The 6683-nt window shown below is 55.9% G+C and overlaps 1 pseudogene across 1 annotated transcript; it reads right to left on the bottom strand.

Annotated features, from left to right (window-relative positions):
* Positions 1-2591: 2591 nt before the first annotated feature.
* Positions 2592-5776, bottom strand: LOC118552749 (class I histocompatibility antigen, Gogo-C*0203 alpha chain-like; annotated as a pseudogene). Its single transcript, XR_013441337.1, has 6 exons — positions 5396-5776; positions 4854-5129; positions 4028-4302; positions 3797-3907; positions 3329-3362; positions 2592-3192 (listed from the first exon to the last, which is right to left on the bottom strand). The product of XR_013441337.1 is annotated as a class I histocompatibility antigen, Gogo-C*0203 alpha chain-like (transcript).
* Positions 5777-6683: the final 907 nt, after the last annotated feature.

Genomic DNA, 6683 nt, shown 5'->3' with positions numbered 1-6683 from the left:
AGACCAGCAGCATCAGCACCAACCTCGTTATCAACCCAGAATCTCATGCTCTACTCCACACTGTCTAGATCTTCATAGTCCAGGCAATTCCTGTGCACACTGAAGGGTGGGCCTCCCTGGTCTATGTGCCTTCTAGACGCAGAACCAGACTGTGCAGTCCACTGTGGGTGTGCACTCTGACCAGCTTGCTTAGCCCAGAGGAGTGCAGGGTTTGGTCCTGTTCCTTTCTCTTCTCCCTTGGTGACCTCATCTATGATGAAGGCTCTAATCATCATTTATATGGTGTCACCTCCCTAATCTATTTCTCCAACCTAGATATTCTCCTACCCTGCACTCTGTATCCAACTGCCAATGTCACCTGCATTTCTAATACACATCTCGGATTCAACATTCTTAAAGTGAATGCCCATGATGCTGCCTCCCCAGACGTCCTCCTTCCAGAATTTTCACCGCTTCTATGGAAGGCACCCCACATTTCTACCTGCAGTCTGAAACACTGGATGCTCTCCTTGATTCCTCCTTCTCACCACCCAGAATGAATCCATTAGGAAATGCTGCAAAGTCCATCTGTGAATATCTCCAGCTCCCAATCACTTCCCTCCTCACATCCCAGACATACAGCCCACATCCCTCCTCACATCCCAGACATACAGCCCACATCCCCCTCCTGGGACATGGCAATGGTTTCCTACAGGTTCCCTACTGGTCGCTCGCCCTGCACCTCCCGATTCTGCACAGAAGCAAACAGATGCTGCTCAAGAAAGTCAATCCCATCGATCTGTTCATTCCTGTAACTCCACGCCTCACTCAGAGAAAACTCAAAACCCTTCTAATATCCTCAGGCCTCCGTGACGAGGCTGACATCCGACCTCACGTCTCCGGCTCTCTGCTCCAGCTCCAGTGGCCTCCTCACCCTTCCGTGAACACAGGATGCGCTCCTGTCCTAGTGCGTGTGCACTGGGGGTTCCCTGCCTGGAAAGAGTTCCCCCCCAGACCTCCTCTGACACAATTCCTTCATGACCTTCAAACCTCTCAGAGGTCACCTTCTCAGTGAGGCTCCCTGATCCCTGGAGTAACGGAGCCATGGTCCCCGTCCCAGCACGGTGCTCTGGGTCACCTTCCTCAAAGCTCCTGCCAACTTCCATGTAAACACTTCCCTTATTACTGCGCTTACACAGTACACAGTTCACCTCTGCATGACGCTGGTTTGCACGGGGCGTGTGCACCTGGATGCGGACTTTTCTACAGTAAGTACTGTCCACGCACTTTCTCTTCCTTATGATTCCTACTATTTTCTCTACCTTCATTCATTGTAAGAACACAGTATATAGTACATGTAACACGCAAATGTGCGAAGCGACAGTTCATGTTATCAGTAAGGCTTCCAGTCACCAGGAGGCTGTTAGTTCTTATGTTTTGAGGGAGTCAAAAGCCGTACTTGGATTTCTGACTGCACGCGGGGGTCACTGCCCCAATCCCCGCATTGCCCGAGGGTCAAGTGCAGGCTGCCCCTTACACTAGAACTAATCTCCACGAGGGCAGCACATTTTCCCTCTTCTTAGTCTCACGGAGCTGTCCCAGATGTAAACATAGCGTGTCCTGTATGTGGCACACGACAATTATCAGGAGAATGAATGAGCAGCTAGAGGACCTCCCTCTTCTAGATGTGCCTCAGGCTCAGCTGATCCGTGGCAGCTCCCTCCCCAACCCCCCCCGTGCGCCCACCTCGCCATCTGGGCTGCCTCTCTCTTCTCACAGGGCTGCCCTCCCCTCCCTCTCTCTGCTCAGCCCCCCCCCCATGTCTCCTGCACACACGGCACACAGAGTTCTCTCTTCAGAAACACTGTACTGAGGCTTTTTGGGGCCTTTTCTCCAACCACATAGAAATCTACGTTAGACTCTGCTTTATAAATCCAAGAACTTGGATCGGAGCCAGCACTAGGATCAATGAAGTAAGGGCGGGGGGAGAGGACAGAGCAGCAGGGAAGACAGAAACTAACTGAAGTTTAATAAGGATGAGAAACTGATTCCTCCTCTCTCTACCTCCAGAATCTAAAGAATTATCTAGAAAACAGCTCTAGAGGGAGGGGAAGACATGGATGAATCTGAAAGTACATCCCTCCATACCACAGAACTCGTGGGTGCAGGGGACATCCTAGGCCTGAGGGGACCACAGCCCAAAGGACACCCGCTGCTGTAACCGACGGGGTCACCCAGGGAGAATGGAGAAGAACTCGTACACAAGAGCAGGAACAGGCCTGATGCTCTAGAGGAACACTGAAACAAACACCCAAAAATGGGGGCTATACCCCAACCCAGGCCTGAGCATAGACTGACCCTATCACAGGAAGCTCTTGCTGCATAAGGTCTTGGTGACAGGTGATGTCCAAGTCCCTGTGATCACAGGTCCTCGTAAGACAAGGTTCCACAGAAGAGGCAAGGACACGGAGCAGAGAGATGACCCAGCTGAGGGGTGAGCACACCATGCCCATGATGCACTGAGCACCAACTGCCCACAGGCCCTGTCCCCACTCGGCTCCTCACAGCCTTCTGCCCCACCTGCAACACACTCAGCAGAGCAAACACGCTGATTCTGGAAGGTTCTCAGGCTTCATTTATTTGCTGTCTCAACTTTACAAATCTCCCCTTTTATTACCTCATCAGCCCCACATGCCAAAAATTAGGAAACACAAATTCATATCTGGATTCTCATTCAATAGGGAAGTAATTCATTAGTACTTAGCCCAACATGAAATAAAGACGGTCCAACCCCGCCTCTGCTGGAACAGGAAAGCACATCAGTGAAGACAACACAGGTCAGTATGGGGAGAGGTCATGGTGGGCAGGTGGTCATGGTGGGCCAGTCTCCCCACATCCTCATATTATGCTCATAGGAACACAAACACCTTCTGACACCTTTTGCAGAAAGAGAAGTCAGGGGTTGTTGATGTCACCAAGTGGGAGTGTGAACACATCTTGCATTGCTCAGTCCCATGAGGCAACTGGTCTGACATTGTGAAAAAAAAAATCATGTACAAATTGAGGTCAGTCACATAAGTGCTGACATTCTCAACTGCTCTCCAGATGTTCAAAGTGTCCCTAATGCCCCAACCCCTGACCAGTTCAGGGTCTCTGGGGTCTCACCTTTAGGAGCTCTGAGAGACACATCAGGGCCCTGGGCACTGTTATCACCTAGGGGAGAACAAACAGGACGTGGTCAGAGCCCACAGGAGAGGAGACTAAAGGAGGAGCTATGGGTGGGTGAGCTCCCCATCGGGTTCTGTTTACACTATCTCAGGGTCTCAGGGATCACTCCCTCCAAACTTACGTGCAGCATGAGAGTAGCCTGGTCCTTTTTCCTCCTGTGGGAAGAAAATATCATGTCAGAGGCCAGGACAGAGCTGGGCCATGAGATCCTAGAGGAAGCTCCCAGTCCTGGTCTGAAATGAAGTTTGCAGAATTGTGACTGAAGACTCAGGACAGGATCAGGAAACATGATGAACGAGGTATGGGGTCACTGGACCACCTGACTTGCTGGAGGTCTGTCCTTAGCAGGGACCTTCCTCTCTGTCCTGTGACTGCTGGGAATCAGGTGACCATCACCAGAATTATCAAGATGAAAATCTGTCCTTCATTTTCACAAGTGTTTGCTACAGTGAGCGTTAGTAATCAGCTCCAGAGTGGGCAAGTCCATGCATGAGGATGGTACTTCCCAGTAACAAGACAGGACAATCTCTTACCTAGGAAACCCCCCAGAGGGACAAGAAAACTCAGATCTCCCCACTCCATTCCCTACCTGAGCACTTCTTTCTCCAGATCACAGCTCCAATCATGGCCACAGTGACCGCAAGGAGAACCACACCAGCAATGATCCAGGTGATGGGGATGGTGGGCTGAGGAGGCGGCTCTGGAAAGGGAAGGGAAGGTGAGGGGCCCAGAGCTCTGGCAAGAGTCCTGACCCTGCTGAAATTCTCCAGAAGGCCTTCTGCTTTCCCTGAGTAGAGGCTGTACCCCAAACCCTCCTTACGTCATCTCAAGGTGATGGGCTCGGGCAGCCCCTCATGCTGCACATGGCACGTGTAGCTCTGCTCCTGTCCAGAAGGCACCACCACAGCTGCCCACTTCTGGAAGGTCCCATCCCCTGCAGGCCTGGTCTCCACAAGCTCTGTGTCCTGGGTCAGGTCCTCCCCATTGTGGTGCCAGGTCAGGGTGATCTCCGCAGGGTAGAAGCCCAGGGCCCAGCACCTCAGGGTGACATCATGTTCAGAGATGGGGTGGTGGTCACTTGTGTGTTGGGGGGTTCTGAGGAAGAATCAGAAAATCCACACTTTGCTTTACCCTTATGGGCCACTGAAACGGCACTTACGTGACCATCCTGAGGTGGACCCAGCCATTGGTTTAAATGGAGGGAGTACAATACACAGTCACCAATCTAGCCTTTGGGATCTCCTAATCTTTGGAAATTCTAGTATCAGGGAGAGTGCCCAGGTTAGTAGAGTGTAGGTCTAAGAAAGGGAACACACTAGTGGTGTGAATGCAGTGGATAGTCAATCCTCAGAAATCCAGGAGTCAGATCTCCAAAGACGTTCTCAAATGGAAAGGCCTTGAGAGGGAAAGTCATGGTTCTCAAGGTGGCTGCCACGGTCAAAGGGAATTTCCACCTGCCTCCCGGGAGAGACTGGGTTCCCCCACTGCCCCTTAGCGAGAAGCGGCCCTCTGGGTGAGGCCCTCTCTAGTAGGAACAGGAACACCCGGGCGGATCTCCGTCTCCCCACCCGTGGGAGGGGCGGTGTTCTGACACCGAGTCCCTTTTCCCTTCCTGGTGGGAAGCCAGCCCCCGCGGCCCCTGGAACCTGCGCGCTGCAGCGTCTCCTTCCCGTTCTCCAGGTGCCTGCCGAGCCACTCCACGCAGGTGCCCTCCAGGTAGTTCCTGTCACGCTCTGCCGCACCGGCCGCCTCCCACTTGCGCCGGGTGATCTGCGCCGCCGTGTCCGCCGCGGTCCAGGAGCGCAGGTCCTCGGTCAGGGCGATGTAATCCGCGCCGTCGTAGGCGAACTGCTCGTACCCGCGGAGGAGGTTCCCGTCGGGCCCCACGTCACAGCCGTACATTTTCTGGATGGTGTGAGACCCTGGCCCCGGCCCCGCGGTCAGCCACGCCCCGCAGCCCCACCCCCGCCTTCAGTCCCCTCCGCCCCCCCCCCCCCCCATCGTCCCTTCCCGGACAAGAAAGAGATTAAATCCAAACAGAAAGTAGAACTGTTCAAGCGTCCGCTGGCTCTTCCCGGATCGGGGGACCGGTGGGTCCCGCAGCCTCAGGATGGCGCTCGGACCCAGCGACCCCAGCAGGTCCGTGGGGATGGGGGTCGTGCCCTGGACCCGGGCCCGCGTCGCTCACCGGCCTCGCTCTGGTTGTGGTAGCCCCGCAGGGTGTGCAGGTTCACTCGGAAAGTCTGTGCGTGGTTCTTAGCCTTCCTGGTGTTTCGGTCCCAGTACTCCGGCCCCTCCTGCTCCATCCACGGCGCCCGCGGCTCCATCCTCGGACTGACAGAGTCGCTGTCGAACCGCACGAACTGCGTGTCGTCCACGTAGCCGACGATGACGAAGCGGGGCTCCCCGCGGCCGGGCCGGGACACGGAGGTGGAGAAATACCTCATGGAGTGGGAGCCTGCGGGCGCGGAGGGGCTGAGACCCCGCGCGACCCTCGTCCCGGCGCGGGGCCGGGGCCCAGGGGGAGGCGGCCGGGAGGGCAGGGGAGGGGCACCGAGGGCGGGAGAGCAGGGCGGAGTCGGGGAGGGGCGGGGGAGCACAGGCCGTGGCGGGGCCGGGGGCGGCTGGGGGGCTGGGGCGGGGGCGGCGGAGAGGCGCCTTCCCCGGGGGTCCCGCGTCCCCGCCCCGCGGTCCCCTCGCTCCCGCCCCGCAGAGGCCCTTTCCTCCCGCCGCCGCACTCACCCGCCCAGGTCTCGGTCACGGCCAGGGCCCCCGACAGCAGCAGGACGAGGGTTCGGGACCCCAGAGCCCAGACCCTCAGGGTCTGAGGTGTAGCTGCATTCCCACGGGTCAGGTGAGAACTTTAGAACCCGGAACCGCGGTGCCGCTGATTGGCTTCTCCAGACCCCCGCCCCCAATGGGAATGCGAAATGGGGCTGCCTCATGAGTATCCAGGCAGGAGGACCTGAAAGAGTTTGTGAGACGGAGAACAAGGGGAGATGGGGACTCCCCGGTACTGGGCTTCCGTTCCCCAGACACCGCCCTGGGGCCTGAGACCCTGAGAGGCAGGCCCAGGGACCTGGGACCTTGCCCCGACCCCTCACCTACTGCACGGCGCGCTCTTTGTCACACTGTCTCCCTGAGTCGTGGCCCAGGAGCTGTGTGAGTCAGTGATTCTCAAACATTTTGTTAGAAGGGTTATTTATACAGTCTCAAAAATTACTGAGTATCCCAAGGATAATTTTGTGAATGTGGGCTATATTTATCATAGTGGGAAAAAAAAACTGGTTTAAAAATTTACTGGGGTGCATGGGTGGCTCAATCAGGTAAGTCAGCAACTCTTGATTTCAGGTAGTGATCTCAGGTAGTGAGATCAAGCCCCACCTCTGTCTCAGTGCTGAGGGTGGAGCCTGCTTAAGGTTCTCTCTCTCCTCCTCCCCCTGCCCCTCCCCGCTCACTCTATGTGTCTCTCTAAA

Source organism: Halichoerus grypus, chromosome 9 (assembly GCF_964656455.1).
Source record: "Halichoerus grypus chromosome 9, mHalGry1.hap1.1, whole genome shotgun sequence".
NCBI classification, from domain to species: domain Eukaryota; kingdom Metazoa; phylum Chordata; class Mammalia; order Carnivora; family Phocidae; genus Halichoerus; species Halichoerus grypus.
This window is presented reverse-complemented; position numbering and strand designations above follow the sequence as displayed.